The sequence below is a fragment of the Clarias gariepinus genome, chromosome 1 (assembly GCF_024256425.1).
Source record: "Clarias gariepinus isolate MV-2021 ecotype Netherlands chromosome 1, CGAR_prim_01v2, whole genome shotgun sequence".
In the NCBI taxonomy this organism is placed as follows: Eukaryota; Metazoa; Chordata; class Actinopteri; order Siluriformes; family Clariidae; genus Clarias; species Clarias gariepinus.
The window spans coordinates 41,278,351-41,304,180 of NC_071100.1; the positions used below are offsets into that span (position 1 = coordinate 41,278,351).

Below are 25,830 nucleotides of genomic sequence, written 5' to 3' on the forward strand. Positions count from 1 at the left end.
TTTTCAGCAAAGAACAGACGAAGTATCCGGCCTGGATTAACAGCAATGCCATGCTTGATTGGCTGATGCACTGTGGGAGATCCAGAGACAACCAGGTGAATTTACAATCTATAAATAGCGTATTGAAGTAAGAGCGTTTAATTATGCAGGGTGAAAGAGCATGTTCAGCAGTGATCAGGTAAAGTGAATCGACTCGGCGTGAGGTAAGGGGTGGGGGTGGAGATGCTGACAGAGTACCGCAGCGCAACAGAGAAGTCCATACATCAATATCAGGCCACTTCATCGGTCTCTCTCACTTAGCTAAACACTAAACCCAGTCATGCGTCTAAGGCTGAGACTGATGGACTGGTAGGACCACTGCGAGTTGTGTTTATGTGCGATTTTAAATGTTTGTCTGAGACACCATTTCCCATGAGGAACGTCCATAAGGGACTCTTGGCCACAGTGCTATTAGTTACCGTGCAATGATTTTTGTTAGGAGACACGAGAAGCTGATGAAAGGAAAGTGGTGTCGTGCATGGCTGCTCTCTAAATGAAAAACTCTAATAGAATTTCCTGGAGGACAATGAACTGTTGATCTATTTTTATTATTATTATTATTATTATTATTATTTGAATGACAACCAACATGCAATCACAAAGTTTAAGTGCATTTGATAACAGTGAGATCTCCAAAATACAAAATCATATCAACACATTGCATGGTTATGAACAGTAGTCATATTAGTATGCCTACTAGTATACATAAGTATGCCAAGAAAAATAAGGGTTTTTGTTTGGCTAAATTTGATAAACTAATGTGAATATATATCCAAACTAACATGTTTGAGCATAAAGCATTTTCCTAGCAGGAGCTTTTACGCAAGCTTGTGATATTTAGATACTGTATATAGATAAGAGGAATTTAATGGTATGGTCTACAATCTGTTTCGATGATACGAGGCTCAAGATTTTATATGTCTACATATTCAGTTGTGCCTCGGCATACAAACACTCCATCTATCTCACGATTTTTTCCCCTAAGGACAGAAATTTGCCTGGGCATACAAAGCATTTTTGGCTTATGAGCAAACTAACTAAAGTTGTGTGTACGCCTGGGAGCCGTTGTAAACTTGTTTCCGTCAGTGGAAAGCCAAGACAAGTCCCAAGGATGGTAGCAAGAAGAAAAGAAAGCCACTTTCAGTTTCGTTTTTTTAAGCAGCCGATGTCAAAAGGAATCATTAATTGAAGTTAAGTTGTCTATTTTGTTTTCTAAATATTTTAATTGTTATTACATTCTAAAATATTAGTATAATTTTGGAAATTAGTAATATTGGTACTATTTTTTGGTGACTAGAAAGGATTATCTGCATTTATATTATATTATTCCCTATAGGATAGTGCGTTTCGCAATAGGAAATTTCGCCTCCAAAGCGAATTAAATCCGTATGCCAAGGTATCACTGTACTATATTCAGCATCACAAAGTTGCTTATTCATCATAAAATGTGCCAATAATTTTTTTGATACTTAATCAAGTTTTTACAATTTGCTGCTTTTTTTTACAAGACAACCTGCCAGCATACTAGTGTACTAACTACTATATGTATCAACACCTACATTTAAGTAGGAAGTAGAAACTGAAAGATTTATCCAAATCTAAAGCTTTTATAAGCCTTATTTGTTCAGTTATAACAGCTAAATACTTATCAGAAACCAGCAAACTTAATTTCAGCAAAATATTTCAACATACAGTCTAATAAATATACATTAAACTTGAAAGTTCTTAAATAGTGCCACAAAGTTAAGTGAAAAAAATCTGAAGTTTTCTGAACACATTTACGTATGTGCACTGCATGTCTTTGATTATCAATGCAAATAATTACACACTGTACGCACTAAACAAATGAATGAAAATAATACAAGTATGAAAGGTAGGAATAAAAAAAATTCAGCTTAACGTGAGAGCAGTGCCTGACATACACAAAGAGGTTGCAATGTGCCGTGGTTACAGTGTGATTTCTGGTGTGAAATATGCTTTCACCTATTAAGCATGGTTGAAAAAATACCACTTCTCTTTTCCTGTGAGCTTTATATCTAACCAGTCAAATAAGAGAGAAAACCACCCACTGCGTAGGCTTTTTTCAGTCCCAGTGAGCAGCTTTTCTTCTCATCCTTTCATGTGTTTGTAGGGCATAATACCTGAATAGTGATTGCAGTATTGGAAAACTGGTGCCCAAAAATAGTTCCGCAGATATTCAAAGAGACTTATAGAACAGTTAGTTCCGCCTGAGTAATTTGCTTAGATTAGATGCTTTTCGCGAGTGTCGATATAGAGCATAACAGCACTTGGTCGTTTTAATATATGTATGTCTCTGCATCACAGGTGTTCTAACAAACATGAACTATTGTAACTATCATCGCCAGCATGAGTGAAAGTAGGTCGAGGTGGTCAGCAGTACTGGTAAGAGGGGAGAGCAGCAGCCTGCCAAAATCCATATTCAAAACCAGTCACAAAAGCACTCACTCACTCATCGTCTATACCGCTTAATCCTGTATTCAGGGTCGCGGGGGGCCTGGAGCCTATCCCATGAGACTTAGGGTATGAGACCTGGGTGGGGTGCCAATCCATTGCAGGGCACACACTACGGGCAATTTGGGAACACCGGAGGGAACCCCTCAAACATAGGGAGGACATGCAAACACCATGCACATAGAGACAGGAATCGAGCCTGGACGGGAATCAAACCCGGGATTGTAAACCCCTCAGAACACTAGCTTCAGCCATTTAATGCTGTTTGGCATTCAACCCCAGAACCCGCAGGTTACCGTATTCTAGCTGATATTATAAAGTGGTACAAGTGGACATTTAAAGTAAATATCTCAAAAGTTTCTCAGGACTGTCTAACATCTCTATCGTTTATTCTCATAACCTTTCAGCTACATACTGTAGTACTGATGATCACCAGTCGAGGCTGATTAGATGGAAGGATATGTGTTGGCCCAGCAAAATAACTGGTTAAAATCATAATCCATTGATAATAAATGTTGTTTGTGGACACTTGAAGTCAGACTGTTGTGCTGAATCAGCTCGGCTGTAATATCTCCAGTACTTAGCCTGCGCCCTCATACCTACACACATTTAGTACAACAGCACTCCTTCTCATGTCTCACTGTATATACCGCTTTATCCTGTATACAGGGTTACGGGGAGCCTGGAGCCTATCCCAAGAGACCTAGGGCATGAGGTGGGGTACATATAAACGTATAAACCTCATGTGGTGTGTAAAATAGAATTGTGTGATTTCACTGTGATCTTTTGCTGGGCGATTCAATTGGGGCAGTTTTAAAGAGTTCAAAGTATCAGTTCATACTTTTTTAATAATTTTTTTATGGCCTAAAATTGACTCGTCACTTAAAAATATCACACATCCTTTTTTTCGAACTGCAATACCGCCACCTACTGGACTGGAGTCTGGGGTAGAAGATTGGCAGAACAAAGAAACACAAGCTATACTGTCTAGCTTTGTATTAGTTTTTAACACTTCTAAATCATTAAGAAATATATTCTATATGCTTGAAAGAAATCTGACTTTAGTGCTGTTGAACAGAATCGAATAGAAAATCACAATGCCCAAAAATCAAATCAAATTTAATCAACAGTCTTCGGAGATTCACAGCTCTATTGTCAAACAATCCAGTTTCTCTTCATTCACCCAAAATCACTCTTTTGTGTTACACACAATTTGTGTAAGATCAGCTTTGTACTTCATACATCACGTCCCACTGCCTTACATTGTCACACATGCATCTCATTAACCCTCGTCACTAAATATATCTCAGTGAGTTGTCTCAAAAACTCATTTGATTCTGATTAAAGTTACATTGTTCGGAAAATCACTGTAACCAACTCACACAAAGGAGCGCCTTGGCTATCTCTGAGAGCAGAACAAAAGCAAGGCATTCCATGTTATTACCCACATTAATAAAAGAAAGATATAGTATTATGCCCTATCTTATCTAGAGGAAAAGTGGGATCTCAGTGACCTTTCTCTCCCTACTAATCTCAAACAACGCTATGACCTTTCCAAGGTTTGTGTTTAAAATTTCACAATGATGAATGACGTTCATCTCCGCTGCCCACTAAAGCTCCAGAAAAACAGCAAGAACTTTCTGAAGGGTCTGAAATTAATGCACTAAGAAAGACGATGAGAATACCAATGTTAGGGAAAGTGGTACATAAAAGTTGATGTTTTGGCATTTTATTCATCATTATTCTGTGTGGAGGGAAAAAAAAAAAGCTTTAAAAAGAGGACTAAATATTCATAATTATATTTTTTTAATTTCCATTGGGATAAAATGTTAAATATTGTTTGATTGTGAGGTTGCTTAAGGTGTTATTAGCTGGGAAATCATTATCCAGGATCAATACGTAACAGGCAGCTGTAGCCAGTCAATATCCAGCTTTCTGCTGAGGCTGTTGTTGTTGCTGTCCACACATTTGAAAAGGTTTTTATTTATTGGTACTTTTTGAAAAATAGTATTATTAATAATAATAAAGATAATAATAATAATGAAAAAAAAAGTTTTTATTTGGACACCTATGTTAACACCCATGATGGCAGTGACAAAAATATGAACTGTATGGAAATGTTTTAAGTAATTTACAAAAAGTTTAACGTACAATATCTTTCATATATCTTCAGCTTTTGTCCTTTTTGCATTTTATTTCTTGAGTAACACATTTATAAAAAATAAAATGCATGCATGATTATTAGTTAGTCACTTATTGAGGCTGTATTTATTTAAGATTGATGTGAAAAAAATATAAGTACATTAAAATACTTTTTGGTTGTTACAAATGTTTCTGCTTTGCACAGCGACTATGAGTTTTCCACCTGGAAACCCAGTACTGAACAATGTAAGTAATCGGGCTCCACAACCCATTCAGTGACAAAATGCATTCCAGACTTCAGATAAGATTTAAGCAATCTTTTGTTTAAACTGTTTCAAAGAATTAGTTTCAGTGTCAGTTCATACTTTTTAAATCATTTCTTATGGCCTAAAATTGACTCGTCCCTTTAAAAAATATACCACAGCCTACAATATACAGTAAGTAATCGGACTCAATCTCTGTTCGTCCCAAAGGTGCTTGATGGGTTGAGGTCAGGGCTCTGTGCGTGCCAGTCAAGTTCTTCTACACCGAACTCATCAAACCGTGTCTTTTTAGTCCTTGCTTTGTGCACTGGGGCTCAGCCATGTTGGAATATGTTGGTTAATTCCCCAGGCAAAACTTTTAGTTGTGGAAAGGACTCCAATTTCTATATATTCCCCTGTCCGCTATGAGACTCAATCTTAAAAAAAAACATGTTTAAAGGCTGAAGGCAGAAGTGACTGTGGACTGGAGCTTCTGTACCAAGGACCAATTCTATAAAGATGTATGACACGGCAGTTGCCAAAGCCATTTAATCTTGTTCACATTCTAGTTAATGCCGCTCGGGCTGATTTACGCCTATAGCTATTACACAAGAGGAACTATGAGTCATTTAGCTGAGCCTTACACACAGGCGGAAAAAAAAATGAAGACAGTGCACATTCTTTACAACAACCGAAAAAGCAGACTTCTGTCGAATGACTCAATTCTCATACAGACCATTACTGTCTGACTGCCAGAGTGAAATACATGTAGAGACAGGGGTCCTTTACCAAATCTCCCAGTGACCAGTTTATTTTTTTCTTTCTCACTAAGCTCTGTTTCTCGACAGCACTGTCCACTTCTATTAATGGCATTCTGAACCAAGTTGTACATGAATCTATCCACGGGTGTGACAAATATCTTTTCGGAAATATCTCTGCCACCACAGATTGCTGCCCAAAAAAAACCTAACTTTTGTAAAGTAGTTTTCCTCTCAACAATAGCTCAATGTTTTTGTTTAAATAAGCTCTTTATTCAGGGTTAAAAAGAATTTGCACTGACGGGTATGTTATCAGTGGAGGGTTTCTATTCTAGCCAACTCATAATGTCACGGATGTCACTCATTTGACTGCATTTTATTTGTGAGAAGGTTACATCTCAGCAGTTATAGAGCTCTTATGGCTCTACTGTATACTTATACTGTACACACACATAACACTCAGAAAATTGTTCAGCGAGTTGGTAAAAGACCTACAGTACTGTACTACTGGCTTCCCATCAGATTAGTTTTCTCCTTTGTCTCATCTTTTTGCTAGTATCGCATCACCGATGAATACCACTAATCATAATATACTTCTACAGATCAGTCGTTCAAGTCAAACCGGGACTTTTGATTTCTCTGTATAATCCCCTGCAACACTAACGCACTTATCTCAACATTTCACTAGTGCTTGGATACCATCAAGTTCATTACAGTTCCTGTAATGTAAAAGCCTTGTTTGTAAATGATTCTTCTGCAAGTTGGTGACTAGCTGTCTGTCGAATTTTCAAGGATCGGGTGTTCCACTCACTGAACATTCACTAGAAGGACTGCAATGGCTCTGAGCCACCTCAGCCAGGATCTTCATTCACAGACGTAACAGCCTTCTTTAAAAGATTTACGCCGTACAAAAGTTTTACTGCAGATAAGAGTCTTAACATCATACATCATTGAAATCTTCTGTAAATTTAAAAGTCTTCTTAAATGTTAAACTTGATCGCCCTTTGTAGTAATTATGGGTGACCATTCAGATATTTTATGTGGTAGCGAAATATCTCGTTGTGATTATTGCTTATATTATTAGTCCATACTAACGACGCCATACCACTGTACCCATCATTTTTGATCCACCATGCTTGCTTTGTTCAAATAGTGCAGGCTCTTTGTTGGTACCTAGAATAATGAAGTCTATAGTATGGGGCAGAGTTTTTTTGCAACAAAGGGCAATTATTGTTCAGGCAAAATAGAAGGACACTCTCACACATTTAATTTAGAAATGTTGATGGTGAAGTGGAGGCAACTTTACGACTTTAAGTGTGTTCCCATCACCTTCTTTTCCTTTTGCTCATGCTCTTACAGCTAGTACCACAGGACTCTCTACTTGCACTCAATGTACCTAGTATCATCTTTAAACTATAGGACAAGAGCCTAACTAATAGTCTGTGTTCTCTTTCTCTTTCACTCTTTCTGTCAAGCTACATGTCCCTCCTGGTGCCTGATGAGATGTCTGACCGCCCTGCCTGCCTGGTTCGTCCTGATGCTCTACTTTAGCTTGGAGCTTTCCTCACCTGACAATCACTCACTGTTTTTGAGGATGGCACCATTTGACTCGGTTTGCCATGAGATTGCAGTACCACATGGAAAGCGTGAAGATGACTGTAGATGTTCTCAATTAAACAGCCTAAAGACTGTACATGCCTAAAACAGATTAAGTCTTATGAATTACACAGTAAATAACTTTATTTAGATTTTACTTCCTTATACTTTGGATTTTACTTTATTCTGTTTTATTTTACTTAACTCAAAGCTAAAATATTGCTCATTATAAAATCACCCTGATGCTTGAACTGATTATCCACATTTAGCACTCCTTGATCCTACAGTAAAGTATGTCCCTATATAATATTTAATACCCCCCAGATGAGTATATGGGTTTCCTTTTAAGTCTGGTTTTTAATTTGCTACTGTTGCCTGTGGCTGTTCAGTATGGATAAACCGAACTCTCAATCTGGATTTCTGTTAAGATTATTTGTTAAAAGTGTTACAGTAGTACATACTCTATTTAATAAAAATTAATCTGGCCTATGATTATATAAACATGGGCAACACGGTGGCTTAGTGGTTAGCACTGTCACCTTGCACCTCCAGGTACCTCCAGTATATTCCCACCTGGTCTGTGACATGGAGTTTGCATGTTCTCCCCGTGCTTGGTGGATCTCCTCAGGGTGTTCTGGGTTCCTCCCACAGTCCAAAGACATGCAGATTAGGCTGATTGTTGTTCTCTAAAGTGCTGGTAGCGTGTGAATGAGATTCCAGCACTCAGAATTAAATCAGTGACCCTGGAGATGGTGAGTCAAAAAAGCTACCCACTGCACAGCCATGCCCCAAATAACTGGGCTGATACATTTTTAGTAAATGAACAAATGCTAACTTATTGCTGATATTAAATAGATATGAAATTACACTTCCAGCCATCAATGCAAAACATTTTGGAAATAAAGTGAAACATTCCAAATGACAGGTGTGTTTGTGAGAGAGCTGACAGAGAGAAGGAGATAGACTACAGTACATATTCGAGCTGACGCTGGTGATAAGACACACAGCATAACTTTAAATATGTCCAATATCTGTCAAATTTATTGGGTATACAATATCCATCATACCCAAAAGGTAGGGCTGCACAAATAAAAAAAAAATAAAAAAAAATCATGATCCAGATTCATACATGCATGCAATCTCACTTCCAAATGACAATGTTTCACTTGCACGTATTTCCCTGCATTCGGATCACGCTGCATTCATGTGTTCACTTATTTACTTGACAAAAATCCCACATTGCTGTATCCGCCACATTCACACAGTGTAAAACAAAACACTATTAATTCATTAATCAAGCCAGAGATTAGCGAATGATTCAGGCGCACAACTCGATCGCTTCTTTCATCTCTCTTTCTCATTTACGGTGTTCCGCTGTTAACTCACGTGGCGTGTTAACGAGGAGTCCGACCTAAACAGACTAGTCAGTTTACTTGGTGGAGTTGGAGCAGTATGCCGTCATGTCAAAAACCTTTTTATTATATTTAAACTCTTACTCACTTAAATTGTATTTTCATACACTCCCCTGTTTCTGACTGCCTCCTTTACTTGGTCCTTGTGTCCCATCAGTGCACATGTGTCCAAACCTTACCTTTTCTTCTGATGTTGGGTAAATGTCTCAGACACACACACACATACACTAAAACAAAAAATATATACTACTGTCCGAACAGAGACAGACATGTACAGTTCTAATTGGGATATAAATTACTGTATCGGTAAATTAAACCTGACGCATTGATTCTAGCTGTCACACAGAGAACAGATCGAAAGCTACAGAGAATAATGCTAGAAATATGTTAAGATTGAGCAATAAAACCTTAGACAACAATAAATACAATACTGTAAACTATGTACTTAATTTCAAACTCTAACACACTCTATGACATTGACCTAATGCTGGAAAAAAATATTAATATAATTAATTATTATAATAAATTAATTAATTATAATAATCAATAATAAAAACTATATAATAATATCTATAATAACTATATTATTACTATAAATTTGGGGGAAAAACTAAAAATAGTGTGACAGAATAGAGATCTCAGTTCCCATGGAAAAGAATCATGCAGCGCTACCAAATGGTATGTAAATCACCCTTATAATCTTGCAAATCTGTGAAACACTGGAAAACAATATACTAAAATAAAGCAATATGTCAACCTATCTTGGGGGGATTAATTAACTTGGTTCTCTAGACTTTAATCAAATGCCAAATTCTAAGATACATTTATTGACCTTTATTTGCATAAGGACACACCAGCCATAAGAGCAGAAAGGAAGTAGAAACGAATGTCGTAAAAAGATGCAGTCAAAATAATGCATGTCTGACATTTAAGGATCTCATTGGCGTCATTTTAAAGAAATCTGATACAACAAACCATAATGTGCCTGTCATGTTTGCCCTTTTTAAAACCCAGACCTCAGACAGAAAGGGCAGTGGCAACTGCTAATTAGGATAACTAGTGTATTGTATGATTAGCTGTTACGCAATAAAAGCTACAGTACAGGTCTATATATGTAATACTACTAAAATATGATTTTGTGGCGATTGCAGGGGCAAATGACATTTTATTGTGCATACAGTACTAAAACATTGTTTTTAGGACTCAGGAACATGAAAGCTCACTTTTCAAAATCCTCGCTGGCGTATCTCTCATTTGCGCTTGCTGAGTTTGGCATTATTCTAGAGTCATAAAGTGGACAAACACCAGAAGGCCAGCAGGCCAATCATAACAGATGTACATCATGGTTTAGGCAGGACCTAAACATACATATAGACATGATACCATCCATCCACCCATCTAGGAATCTCTGTAGTGCAACAATGGACTGTAAAGGCGTATTTCCCTCGGCCGCCATATGTACACAGCTGACCAACTGTTCGCACCAACCGGAGTGGGAAGGGTATAGTACGCGTCCTGCACGTTTTGTCTTTGACAAGTCATTAAAACAGGTCAAACCGCATAACGGTATGATGGAAAATTTTATTGGTTTTAAATCCGTGACTTTTTTAAACCATGGTATACCTTGAACCCGGAAACCCGGGTCACGCCTAATGCTCACACCAGTTAATCCTAGTAATAAATGATCCATTTAATACATATACTGTAAAAAAAAAATTTAAAAAAAGAATTCAGCCATTGTCAGCACTTTGCGGAAAAGTTGTAACGTGTCAAGTTTTATTCTTTATTTAAAGGTCCCATATTTTATTATTTCTTCAACAAGGTCACACAGGTCTCAGAGCTCCCCCAGTATGTGCCTGGTAATGCTTTAGCTGAAATATCCCTCTGATAATGCTGTTTTATTCCTTAAACTCCATCTATTTCACTCCTCCTACAAACATGTCATTTCAGTGCCTAGGTAAACATCTACTATTGAGCCACATCCCTCCAGAGAACAACAGAGCTGAGCAACAAGCCAGAGGAGGAGCTTTTCATATATGAGGTCACAAATGGGAAAAATCTAATTCGCTTGTTTGAGTCCAAAACAAAAATGTTAAAAGAATCTACAGTCCTATAATTACTAAAATTACCTTCTATATCCAAGTATAAACAATGTGTCTGCTTTGTCAGGGCATTCACAGATCCCTTGGTTCTTAACCCTCCATAGCTCCTGGAATAACCCAATGCTGGGTTATATTCTCCCTCACACACCTCTTAAGATAAAAGCATCTGACAAGTGAATATATATATATAATGGAAATGTATTTCTGTACCAATAAATCCCTGTGTCTGCCTTCCACTTTGTTTTTATTTCATTTATTCCCATTTTCCTTGGTACAGGGCAAGGTGCATTTGGAATTTATTTGAGTAGTTGACTTAGGTTTTATTCCAGAAATACCTTTTCTTATTTCCAAAAGACTCAATGTCTTTTTTTCTTTTTGTACTTGCATGTGCAGAAACTACTTACTTTACCAGTGTACGTATGTAACCACTGGTTATATTTAAAGTCTTTTACCATTCATTATTTCAGAAATGACTGTTCACATTTGCATGATTACGGATTTATATGCACATGCATATACATGACTGCATACAAAAATGAATGGTTCCTTTCTCATAAATAACTCTAGCTTCTTGTCTAGTCACAAGAATTGCAAATGTATAACTGTGTAATAATCATCTCCAGAGAGCTGGTTATAAGTTTCCCTGTGCCAAAAGCGAAAAGGCATAACTCAAACTGATGGGAATTGACTAATCACATCCCTTCATCTTCTCTTACTATCATGAGAAAGAATGAGGCAAAAAACGGTGGAGTAATATGCAGTTATCGTCTGCTTGTACTGTAAAGTATGGCTATCGGGCACTTGTGCTGATTATGCTGTTACTAATGAACCGAAGAATAAAAAGAGGCAGATATAAAAAAAAAAATTAAAAAAAAAATGAAATGGGCCTCTGAGGAAGACACCAGATTCAGGAAAATAAATATATTTATATTGTATATACACAAGTAGGCATGAATGTGCAATGGACAGAATGTGCTACAGTATACTTCATATGCTTGACAATGCTGTTCGCAACAGAAGAATGTCTATTTCCATGTAATTGATCACTTACAGGTTCACCAATTATGCAGAACAATAATGAATACATTTGTACTGCATGTGGTATACAGTACACTTTCAGGGAAAAATGCTTCTGTTATTATCTTTTGTACCTTAACGATACACAGCTGGAGCTTTGGGAAATGTAGGTAAAAATGTAACAATATACTTTGTGGTAATCATAATGCTGGTTTCTTATACAAGAGCTCTAATGAAACCTAACCTGTAACCATTCTCAAACAGAAAACCTAGTGTGTAGGTCAGAGGACCGGAGACAGCCATGTTAAAATCTAGATTCCATGGTCATTGAACAATTTTTGTATCGATTTGGATGTACGTTCATCCTTCATGCTGTATACTTCATGTAGTCCTCCATGCCATGATTATTCAACAGTTAGTTCTGACCAACAATTTGATTAGAAAAAAAGCATTTCATGAGTGCTGATATAGAGTATAACAGCACTGGGACGTTAAACTATGTGCATTACTCCTGTTCACAGGTGTTCTAACATTCATTAATTCATAAACAAGGGCAATACTTGTTGTGTAAAAGAAGGGATTCTATACCCTACATACTGTAGTGCACTTGCTTTCCACTTCATACTATTTTGAATTTAACCCTGAAGCTATTCTGCAGCAGAAAAAGTGGAGGCATAAAGAGAAACAAAAAAGACAGTTTATCATCTACCCATTTTGCCTTGTTCCGGCTATAGTTAAAACTTACTTTCACCCCTGTTAATTGCACTAACTTTCAATGGCAAATGTCAGTCACCAGCTCTACGAGTCCTGGAAGGGAATGGTGGACCAAAATTAATTAAATAAGTCATAATCTGTATATAATAAATAGACTTTATAGAACTTTACTGTACCGATTGTACTGATATCTTCAGGACTGGGGCTGTGCACTCATGCCTATAGCTGCATCACAGACATGCTGATATTCACTACAACAGCTTGTACTTGGAAACTTGCTGATCTCAAATGCTACACTCGGTATTCTGTGATCCCTGGACGAATATTTGCCTGTCTAACCATCTTCTTCACTGTGGAGGCAAAATGTGTTTGCATTCACTTCCAAGCACTTCAGTACAGCTGCAGTAGTTTTAACCATTCTGATCTGGGCATTCTCAGGTCATTACAAGGGGCAATATAATAATGGATCTGGGCAGTTTCAGGTCATTATGAAGGTTACAGTAGCATACATTTCCTGGTTGTATTTGTGTATTTTTTTAGTGAATGATTATGAGAGTTTTTTTATTTGTCTAGCAGGAAGTCCTTAAACAGATGATTGCTTCTTTAACTTAAGGTAAATATGTAATGTTGAGCAAGCTTTCCACAAATCTTTGAGGAGAATTGCACATTCACCAACACAATGTGCACAGCTTGGACTGTTATTTATTTAACTTTTATTGTATTCATTTCCTGGTCCCTGTCTCATTTCTCCTTGTTTCGTCATGTGTTGGTATTTTGATTAGTCTTCTTATTTATACCCTGATGTGTGTGTCTTTATGTCCTGTTCAGTTAATGTGTATTTCTATGCCTGCTTGTCCAATCTCATGATAGATTATCCCATATCTACACTGCCTGCTTGTATTTTGAGCATTGCTTCAGATTTTGCCAGCATTCACTGGTGTGCACTTGTACTGTATCCAATATCTTCATGCATATTATAATGCTTTTTTTTTTTTTTTTTTTACATTTTGTATATATAAATATTTAGGAACAAGAAAACAGGACATTTTGCTATAAAAAAATAATAATAAATAAAAAATACATGATACAAAATAATAACAAATAAATATGTTTTGTAAGGGTGATTGATCAAATTAAACACAAAATTGAGAGTGACTCAGTGACTAATATTAATAGCAGAATAATGAACAAAATAATGTACATACAGGATTTATACCAGATAGATTCCAGGAAAGAAAGTACATTCTTTCTCTGTTTGCCCATACAGTATACTGTAACACGCTATAGTGAGCAAATCATCAGCAGTGGAGGTGGTAACCCTGCCACCATGTGTAATAGCTTCCATTTCAAGTTGTGTGAAGTGTGTAAAGGCCACCCAGCACCCAGGAGCCAATTAAAATCCGGGGAAAGGCCCTGCTGCTTGACTTGATTGGAGTAGACCCCTCTTGATATTGGCTGCTCATCGTGTTACGCTAGCTCCGCGCCTTTGATCCTTAGCTCCAGTAAAATGAATCATTTCCCCTCGCCCCCTTGACCACTGCTGGCAAGAAGGCTTCATGCAACGATGTGTAACACACCATCAGCAAGTGAAAATGGCAGCACACACCTGACATCGCATTGTCATTTCTGCACAGGAAGGGAGCTTAGCACTGTACATGGATTTGACATGGGCTTTTTCTGAATTGAGAAAAAGTAAAAAAATATTTTGAAATATTTTAATGAACTCGGGCATTAAGCCAGCAACCCAACCTCTTAAATATCTGTCACGAAAACAACCCATATATCTTCAGGGTGGGGAGTATCTGTTGCCCAATGTGGACCACGTGTACGGACCAAAAATACCCAAAAATATTAAGAAACAGCATAAACACCAGCTATGATGACCATTTATCTATATTACAGCTTTTGGTATTATGATCACACCTGCATACAACGGCATTTTGTTTAATAAGATGACAATAAATGTAGCAGAAATGCAATACTTTACTGGTGAAGAGCATTATTAAGAAAATAATATGTCAGCTGATTCATTATGGCAGAAAAAAAGTACTTAATATCATTTATGTATGTTATTCATATTTTTTATAAATGATTAAATCAATTATAAATGATAAATGAATAATAAATGTATTAATTTTATTCAATTTTAGATAATTTGCCTACAACAATGGTCCAGTGTTCATTTTGGCAGTTTATTTTGAATTAGTCTTAGTGGCTAAAATGTATTTTAATCACATTTATTTGATGAAAAGTTCAAATCATTTTAGTCTAATTTTGGTCATGCACACTAATTTTCATAAAAAATAATGTCAATCATTTTTTTTTGTCAACAATAACAATAACAAGCCACAATTTTCATTTAAACGTTTCAATTTCAAGAGACGATTTCATTAAATTGGCTGGTCATTTGTCTAATAAACAGTTACAGTGCAGTGACTTCAAACAGTGACTGTAGGGGACTTATATAATATATGTTTATGACTGGTGCAATTGCATAAAGTGTCACAAGAACAATAAGAGTGGTAAAGAAGAGGCTACAGTGCTGTCGGTGCATTGTCAACCAGGAGATTTACATGTTTCAGATAACAGACCCTCTCCTTTTTATACGGCTGTGAATCACAGATAAACGCTGGATGCACGATGCTAATACTTGAATCGTTCCTGCTTGAGTTAAAGAGGCGTCACACAGCTGACATTAATTTGCGCTGTTAGCTTCATTCAATTAGTAACTGCAGTTTCTGATGCTATAAAGTTTGCAGGGAATACATTTACTATTAGTTAATTCAAACTGTGACCTCACTCGGGGTTTCCCGTTAGCGAGGTAAAAGAAAACACAGCATAACATTAAACTAATGTCACCAATACAAGAGTGTCTATGTTGATGAATGTTAATGAGCATAGAAGCTAATGATAATCTAACATTATATGCCTGCAGTCAATAGATTTACTATGCAAGATCAAGGTTAAATAATACGAAACTTTTAAAAGTAAAGTTACCTGTATTAATGCAACATTGTGTTCACGAGCTGCCTTCCTCTTATATAAATGTTAACTTGCCTTTTTGTACATTTCTGAGCAGCTGGTAATCAAATGCCTCTTTAGGTTTGTTTTTCCATGGCAACATACTGTATGTGACGTTAACCCATAAATCAATGTGTATATGTAGAGATCCCATAAATCATCTTGTATGTAAATCATTCTGTTCTTTACAGGAAGAGCCATACAAGGTATGTAAACAGAAATATAGTAAACAGACTATATGTATCAATACAAGTTTATATATATATTTGACCCCCTTTCGCCTTTAGAACTGCCTTAATTCTACGTGGCATTGATTTAACAAGGTGCTCAAATCATTCTTTAGAAATGTTGGCCCATATTGATAGGATAGCATCTTGCAGTTGATGGAGATTTGTGGGATGCACATCCAGGGCACGAAGCTCCTGTTCCACCACATCCCAAAGATGCTCTATTGGGTTGAGATCTGGTGACTGTGGGGGCCATTTTAGTACGATGAACTCATTGTCATGTTCAAGAAACCAATTTGAAATGGTTTGTGACATGGTGCATTATCTTGCTGGAAGTAGCCATCAGAGAATGAGTACATGGTGGACATAAAGGGATGGACATGGTCATAAACAATGCTCAGGTAGCCCATGGCATTTAAACTATGCCCAATTGGCACTAAGGGGCCTAAAGTGTGCCAAGAAAACATCCCCCACACCATTACACCACCACCACCAGCCTGCACAGTGGTAACAAGGCATGATGGATCCATGTTCTCATTCTGTTTACGCCAAATTCTGACTCTACCATTTGAATGTCTTAACAGAAATCGAGACTCATCAGACCAGGCGACATTTTTCCAGTCTTCAACTGTCCAATTTTGGCAAACTTGTGCAAATTGTAGCCTCTTTTTAATACTTGTAGTGGAGTTTTGCTGTTGTAGCCCATCCGCCTCAAGGTTGTGTGGCTTCACAAATGCTTTGCTGCATACCTGGGTTGTAACGAGTGGTTATTTCAGTCAAAGTTGCTCTTCTATCAGCTTGAATCAGTCAGCCCATTGTCCTCTGACCTCTAGCATCAACAAGGCATTTTCGCCCACAGGACGGCCGCATACTGGATGTTTTTCTCTTTTCACACCATTCTTTGTAAACCCTAGAAATGGTTGTGCGTGAAAATCCCAGTAACTGAGCAGATTGTGAAATACTCAGACCGGCCCGTCTGGCACCAACAACCATCAAAATTGCTTAAATCACCTTTCTTCCCCATTCTGACATTCAGTTTGGAGTTCAGGAGATTGTCTTGACCAGGACCACACCCCTAAATGCATTGAAGCAACTGCCATGTGATTGGTTGATTAGATAATTACATTAATGAGAAATTGAATAGGTGTTCCTAATAATCCTTTAGGTGAGTGTATATAAACAGTGAGATCAATAAGTATTTGATCACCCTGTGATTTTGCTAGTTCTTTTACTTAGAAATCATTGAGGGGTCTACAATTTTCATCATAGGTGCATTTCCACTGTGAGAGACAGAATCTAAAAATAAAAATCTGGAAATCACGTTGTATGATTTTTTAACAATTTATTTGTGAATTACCGTGTCAAATAAGTATTTGATCACTTGCTTATCAGCCAGATTTCTGAGCCTCAAATACCTGTTACTTTGCTTTTAGTATAAAAGTATATATAAAATATTATATATATATATATACAGTAGATGTAATAGACTGCAAATAGACTGCTACTGTATATTACAGTGCATGTTTACTGCATACTGTAGCTGATGAATAGCGGAATGACCTCCCTGTGGTAGCGTCTCTATATGACCGAGGATTAGAGGATGTTGTGGTATTCTCCGAAGATTTTGTAATTTTATAAAATGTTAATGCACTGTCCTCAGTTCAGTCAGCATGTCACACCGCCTTTTACACCGTGTTCCTCCTGTAGCCTTTTATTACAGTATTAACTTGTCTAAAACGCTAGCTCTAACCCCAAGGTCAAATCCTTTGTGATAACTCAAAATATTGCACCCTTGGGATGTGTAGAATGGTGCAGCACTTATTTAGTATGAGGAAATGTTCAATCTATTGTATGATTTACAGGAAGGTAACCTGTGTCAGTGAAAATTATACCACATTTCATATCAGGAAGATTACAAATAAGGAAAAAGTATTCCATAAACAGTATACACAGGCTGACTTTTTCCTCAGATTTAATCAATTTGAATTAATTATTCATATAATAAATTAATATTAAACTGCAATTTATACAACCATCACATGCAATAATTACTTGTATCTCATATGCATAGCAGTATTCAGGTTACCTACGTATTATATAGTTATTATAAAGGGCAATTATTATTATACAGTGAAACCTCGGATTGCGAGTAACACGGTTTGCGAGCGTTCCGCAAGACGAGCAAAGATTTTTAATAAATTTTAACTAGAAAAACGAACAAGTTTTGGTTTACAAGTACCGAGTATCATGTATCACACATGCGCTTCTTGTTTTGACGCCGAGCGTCACGTGATCACAACTGAGCCAACGGTTTTTCTCTCTTGTGCTGCGGAATTGTGGATAATTGTCTCCCCTACTGGGTCTTAGAACTCGTCTCTTACTGGTATAATCAACATCAGTGCACGTGTGTACTGTTTACTATAACACTGTGACCACGTGTGTGTGTGTTTAAAACATATTTTATTTCGTGTCTGTATGCGTGTGTGTACAGTGAGCATGTAAAGCAAAAGCAAGTCTCATTAGAGAGGTTAAAGATCCATTTTCTCTCTCTGTATCAGCATGCTCTTTGTGTCTGTGTGCGCGCATCATTGGACACTGTGCCCTACACACACACACACACAAACACACACACACAGACCCATCCTACTTCCGCCTTTACACACACACACACACACACTCTTTCTCTCTGCTCTACACAAAAACACTGCTCTGTCGCGATTCTTTTCAAAGGTAAAGTGCAGGTTAATTTGTTTTATTTTTACTTTACAGCAGTGATTCCGTTAGTGTGTCGCTCAATCGAGTGTCACTTGAGATATTTCCTGTTTATTTTTCCGATAAATCAGTGTGCGGGCGTGTGTAAAAAGAGTGGAGGAAGGGTAATGTGTAAGACGAGAAGAGGGAGAGGGGCGCTTACTTTAGATTCACACACACACACACACACACACACACACATCGCCTGCGCACACAAACAGAAAGACTTATCTGTCGTGATTTATTTTTACTTTTTTTAAAGGTAAAGTGCAGGTTAATTTGTTTTATTTTTACTTAATATTTTGTGTTAATTATTTTTATGTTTTAATTTTTTTGGGCTGTGGAACAAATAATTGGAGTTTCGTGTTGGTTTTGGAATACGAGCTCGCTTCCGCTATCCACTACAAGTATACACTGTATTAGCACTATACAATTAATCACCAAAAAATTTTAATTGTGCAATTGTTTAAGCTCAAAACGCTGCAATTTATGTGGAGTATGTCAATAATTTATGTTTAAGGTTTTTTTCATGATCTCCCAATACTCGATGGGTTTCATCCGGCTACACCGGTTTCCTCCCACAGTCGAAGGACCTGCAGATTAGGCTAACTGGCATTTTCAAATAGCCTTTCGTGTGTGTACACGTGTGTGTGTGTGTGGAAATTCCTTGCGATCGGCTCCAGGCTGAGTGATTGAGGTACTGTAAGAGTATTTCTTTGTTAATTTGGTAAAAGGCGATTTACAAATAAAAACAGCCCTGGTTTATGACTAAGGTTCCGGTGAATAAGAGGCAGTCACCAGTTACGGCTGTGAAAGTTTATGAATCATGACATCTACAGGATATGAATATTTATTCATTTTTTTCATAAATAACAAAGACGGAACGCAGGGATTTCAAGCGAGATCAGCCGAGCTGGGCTAGAATTGCGTCTTGTCAAATATATCAACTGAAGAGAGTACTTAACTGATGTGTATTTTTAATGTAGTGCATTTAGTCAGGTTTAGACAGAGAATTACTCAATCCATTTAAATTAACAATCCCCTCTATTAAGTGAATAGGAATCCCCTTTTGAAATTAGATTGTAGGCTACTCAAGCTCAACTAATGAATGGCTTAATACACTATACGATAACCAACACGAAGCCTTTAATTTAATCTTCCTGTGCAGTAATTTGGCTCTTGCCTGGTAGACAAACAGCTCGTCCTGATTGATCGTAATTTATTTCCTTTTTTTCTCTACAGTAAGTGCATGTGACCACTATGAAAAAAAAATTATAATAATAAAAATTGTAATAGACATGTGAAGCTGTTAATGACTGCTTGCACACCAACTGGGTATTTATTAAATGGTCTTCCATTATGAGATAAGTGTGGTTTACTTCCACAGACAAAAAATACAAAGTTTGAAATGAGCAGAAACATTATTTAAATGCTATTATTACGTCCTACTTTTGGATTTCGGTCCACACACGCTTGCTCGCACACACACACACACACACACACACACACAATGCCCCTGGCTCACTCTAACAAGTTCAGAGCAGTTCACATTGACAAGCTGCCCAAGGCTGAGAGGTTACTAAGATATTTCTCTATGAATCTTTTATCTAATTAAGCATGCAAATGGCCAAAATAAATCCTTTCTTTCAGCTACAAAGAAATAGCAATGAGCAAGACTCAGAGAAGGAAATACATTTTGTATTAAGAGGATTTGAATAGTCTATACAATTAAATCTGCAAACTTAACCCAAGGAATGAGTGTACATATATAGTTTATGTTTTTTCCCAGCACATCGGCACATCGGGCGACGAATACTTCACACTTTGGAGATCTATCCATCATTTCTATCTTAATCTGCTGTATCCTCCTGGTACTCCTGATTCCTCCCACCTGGACTGTGGTAGGATTCAGGAGCACCAGGAGGATACCGACCGAGTACGGGGAGAATACTGTGTGCAAACTCCACAGACCTGAGGTGGGAATCGAACCCTCTAACCTGGAGGTACATAGTGGATAGTGGTAACCAGGACTTTGTGTACTTTGTAATATGTGTTCTTCATGAAATACAGACTACAATTCCAATACCCTCAGCACTTGGCCTTGTCAGTCACAAGATCGATCAGAAAGCCAGCAGGAATGTTCGATTTCACACAGTGATGGCTTCGGTACAATGCATCCCCATTATATATATATTGGGCAATTGGGAGCACTGGGGAACTGTGGGTAATCCTCTCCCATGCTCAGTCATGCAGTGTGCGCATGCGTCAGTCGTAAAGTCAACCTCCGTGTGTGTCTACGTGTGTGTGTGTGCACGTAAAGCATTTTTTTTGTTTCGTGTCCAAGTGTAGTGACTGTCCATCGGAGTCCATCGGAGTTGGGAAAATTCACTTTGATATACGAGTGCTTTAGATTATAAGCACGCTTCCGAAACAAATTAAGTTCGCAATCCAAGGTTTAACTGTATATATATTTAAAAAAAAATTAAGTAGGCACAGCAGCAGATCATAATGCCATGATAATCTTAAGTAAGCAAGCCAAAACTAGGCACTGCAGTTTCATTTCATGACTGGAAGAGCTTACCTGCTTATATCATGTCATATTCCACATTTTGTTTATCTAAATAAAAAAGGGTTTTATTATAATAACGCGCCAGGCATATGCACGAGGCGTATGAATCTCTGGTAACAATATTATAAACAGTTTTTATGTTGATTTGTTTTTCTATTTCACTTACTTCTAAATTAACCTGCATCCTGATTTATTATTTCACAACTCATCCATTTTTATGAGCCAGTGCAGACTTTCTGGTAAGAACTAATACGTATGCAATAGTCGGCTCATGCTTGCAGCTAGTGGCAGCACTCAACTGCTGCCTTTTCATCACCTCCTCCGACTGCAGGTAAACTGAAAAACACCCCGTACGTCTATCCAGGTTATTTCTGGGTGTGTGGGTGCTTGTGAACAGGTCAGTTCAATCACTGATCTGGAGGTGTTGAAGTTTGCTTGATTTAGTGACTAAAGATCATTTGACATAGCCAACTGAAAACTATGGAAATTGCAGTTTGCCTTTCTTTCTAATTAATCTTCCAATGTGAGATATAAGCATTCCATATAGCAGTTTAATACCAAACACTACTTTACACTACTTACAGTATATAACCATATTGTTACTTATTTCTGTGCATGCAGTCTGGTGCAAGACCTCCGGCCAAATTCTAGGTTCAATAAACTCCTGTTTTCTATTATTAGAGAGAGGAAGTCAATTGAATGACCTGAATTCTCTGGCTCAAAGGAATGATGTTATCTACCTGGCACAGTTTTGCATAGCTTCAGTGAAAACAGAAACTGCTAGAACTTTTTGTTAATGAATACCCCTGGCCCTGGAAGCGTTTCTTACTGCATATTAACATATTTCACATATTATTCATCTATACAATTCTTTTATTTGCAATCAGCCCTTCTATGAATCATGCTTACATCTCTGCTGGGATCTACTGGATATAATCAATATTTCATTTACACTTTCACCGAGCAACACCAGGACACACACATACGACATACACACCACCACCACCACCACCAATGTTACCTCAGGTGCAGGAAACACCATGCTGTGTTCTTCCATTCATTTCTATATTCACTAGTATACAGTTTATATATATATATATATATATATAAAAATTCCAGTGCTGAATCTCATTAAACTGTGTCAGGAGTTCCAGGCACAAATGTGAGAATATGCAGCTTATCATCCTACGTGGACTGAATCTCCTCTGGCAGGAGTGTTGGAAATCAATTGCACATTTGGATGGCAAGTAGACCTCTCCGTAGTGCTCTCCGGTATCCAGATCAATACATGAAACAGATAATCATTTGGCCATGTTTAGCCATCTTATCCGGGAAGCTGTGCTTATCGTTTTTCATGTGGGCTTGCTGTGGTGTAGGGGCTCGGTAAAAAGGCTGGGAATAATAATAAGATGCTGTTGCGGCTCCTGCATGGTAATGCATGTACCATCATTTGTCCCATGCTCCCTCTGTAGGTTAAAGAAGAAAGTGCAATAAAACTGGCAGGGATCAGCATTGTATGAGTGTGATACAGTAGGTGTGTTTGTTTGTGATATTTCTCAAACAGTTTATTCATTAGAATTTCAAACATAATCTTAATTCTAGATGAGATAAGTTGCTAAATGAAACTCGGTTAAGTGCATCAGACGATCTTTTTCACAAACAAACTATTTGCAGAGATTTTATTATAACTCATTTATAGAGAGAAAACCTGATGTGGCAGGTTGCAAAGCCATGGCGAACACCATTTCACCAACAAACCTGCTTTGTAAAATGAATGGCATTGAAACCTACTGCTTAATCACAGTGAGAAAGAGCAAACGAGAAAACAGTGAGCAGCTTATGCAATCCCACACCGGATTAAATAATAAGCAAGCCGCTTCATTTTTGCAGAAAAGATAAAAGAGCGGTAAACACTCCCTTCTTTTTCGATTGAAATGTCAAGCTGTTCCTTGTCTGTCTCAGCCAGAACTCAGCAAAGAAGATTAATATATGTTTGATCCTACAGAGTGTTTGGTTTAACCCCTCCTATGGTGCTGCAATGCCTGTGGCCCTTGATGGAAAAGGAAAAAAAAAGAAAAAAAGAAAAGACACATCCACACACTGCTCCTTCTCTCCTTCCTGGCAATGCCTGAGCTTTTGGCCATGACTTACCACATAGACGTTTCACCCTGAGAGAAAGGCATACAGAAAGGCCTGCATCTATATACGCTCAAAAATAAATAGAGAAAAAAAAAGAAAATCTGAAAGCTAAGCCAGAAGCTCTCCTTATGTTGAGAGCAACCCTCAAAGCAAGGAGAATTACTCCTCAGAGGAGAGTTCTCGATTCAGGCTGAGGATGCCTTAGTGGTTGAAACCAAATCCGTCTAAATAAGATGCTGGCCAAAAAGAAATGCCCCTAGACCACTGACATGCCAGTCATGAAAACTGATTAGTCAAGCTTTGGTGTTAGCAACATAAACGCATCATGTCACATCACGGTCCAAATTACAATTAGCAAATCATGTCTAATTACACCCTGCATGAACTGTAGCTGGCTGACCCTTGACTGCTCCTAGGGGGTACAAGGAGCATACCTTTGCCATCTTGCGAGGGTAGTTAAATTAAAATGCCCATATGGATAACCGTCACTTAGATATCAACAGCTAAAAACTAACAAATCACGTAAAAAAAAAATAGTTTTTTGAACAATTGTGATATATATATTTTTTAGCAACTTTAGCAGGACAACACAGCAACAAGGACTAGCAGCAAACATGCCAAAACTTCAATTAGCTCCTGAAGACAAAACTAATAACACACACACACACACACACATTATTTACATGCATTACATGTGTGTATAAACTAGAGCAAAAGCACTTAACCCTTTACAAATAGTTATCAAACTGAAATCTAAACAAGTGCACTGCTTAGGATGCCCTGATTTGTTTCATCAGGGGTTGAGACCTAAGATCTAGGTCAGCGGTCAAGAACTGCACTCCTGGTGAGGAATGGACAGATGGCCTGAGATAGGTAAGATCTCCAACCCTGACTTCACAACAAGATATTTTCGACCAATAAACACTGCTTAGGATTTGAATTCAGGAGGGTGTGGAGAGGTGGTTAACCCCAGTATAGGAGATGTATCACTGTGTAGAGTTAATTTGCAGATTAATTAATGAAACAAATGGTAGATGTACAATTAATTAAAGATCTTGATCTATATCTCTGCCTATAGGCTAATATATCTATATCTACTGTATAGGCTGCTAGCAAACACCAAGCAGGTTCCTAGAGAGCTCATACAGTATATACACCGAATACATTTGATCTGATCCAGCTAATCATGGAGACTGATTATCTGGAGCAGGTGGGCTGGATGAGGCTTGCTGATCGCATGCATGTTTAGAAGAAGCGTGCATACCCAAACTGCACTCCTGTCTCTGGTCTGCGCGCTTCCCTTCAGCTTGCAATGATGGCAGGTAGAGAAAGAGATAGAGAGAGAGAGAAGGAGATAGATCTTGTCCCACTCCTGGATTAAGTAGGCTAGTTTCACGGGATAAACGCTGTCTTCTTCAGCAGAAAAAGGCTGATCTGAGGAAAAGGTAATCCGGTCATGATCAAGATCATGATCATGGCATGCTCTGGTTCCTGGAGATTGCGCAACAATTCGAAAGAGATGCGCTTTAATGATGCGCGGCTTACTTTCAATATTTAGCGATAAGTTTTAGCGCAGATTTCCATTGCAGTGCGTTGTTATTGACTTGGTTAGTGTTTTAAATAGATAAAGTCAGACGTGCGTGTTTATGGCACAACGAGGAACGATCCGCACGAGCGCCGGCGGATAACAAATCCACAGGGAGCATGACTCTCCGCGCATTATCCACCTTTCAGAGTGCCGCCTCCTGCCGAGGAAAAGCCGTGTGACCTCCTCCTGCTCAGTCCTCAGTGTCACAGCGGAGGGAAGAAGGAGAAGAGAGGATCCGTCGATCCTGCAGGATCTACAGAGGAACCCCGGTCACACTGTCCGTCTGCGCTCGAGCTCCACACGCGCGCGCGCACAGACCCGAGAGCGCGAAAGCAACTCTGTCTTTTCAAAGCGTTCCATCCGAGCCGGAGATAACGCCCCGCCCACTGCGCGGTGATTGGTCGAACAAGCACGATGGGCGGGGTGATACGGAGAGAATTGGAGAAAGAGAGAGAGAGAGAGCGAGCGCGCGCAGAGTTTTTAGCCCTGAAGGGAAAAATATCTGCCTAATGAAAGTGAGAAATCGTTTTCTCCCAGACGTTTTAGTCAAGTTTTTTTTTTTTGTGAGCTGCACATTTCTTTGTGACTCCTGGCAAATCCAAGTGTATAATGAAAATCTCCTAATAATCCTATTTTACTTTTAACTAGCCAAATGTCACGGTTAGTGCTGTCGCCTTTTTGCACCACCAGGGCCGGGGTTCGATTCCCTCCTCGGGGTCTGTGTTCATGGAGTTTGCATGTTCTCCTACACTTGGTCAGTTTCCTCCCACAGTCCAAAGACTAATTATGTCTTTCCAAATTGTCCTTTTCTATTCCGACATGACCGAGCCCCAGTGCAGAAAGCAAGGACTACTGTATAAAGACATGGTTTAAAGAATTCGGTGTGGAAGAAGGTGACTGGCCCGCACAGAGCCCTGACCTCAACCCCATCGAGCACCTTTGAGATGAACTGTCAAAGAGATTGCGATCTAGACCTTCTCGTCTTCTCGTCCAAGATCAGTGCCCGACCTCATGGATGCTCTACGAAATAAATGTACACAA

General features: G+C 38.2%; 1 protein-coding gene across 1 annotated transcript in view; it reads right to left on the bottom strand.

Annotated features, from left to right (window-relative positions):
* Positions 1-25,097, bottom strand: part of brinp2 (bone morphogenetic protein/retinoic acid inducible neural-specific 2) — a 141,040-nt gene extending 115,943 nt beyond the window's left edge. The window contains exon 1 of the mRNA XM_053499439.1: positions 24,466-25,097. The gene's annotated coding sequence lies outside the window, so the exon portion shown is untranslated. The remainder of the gene's footprint in view (positions 1-24,465) is intronic.
* Positions 25,098-25,830: the final 733 nt, after the last annotated feature.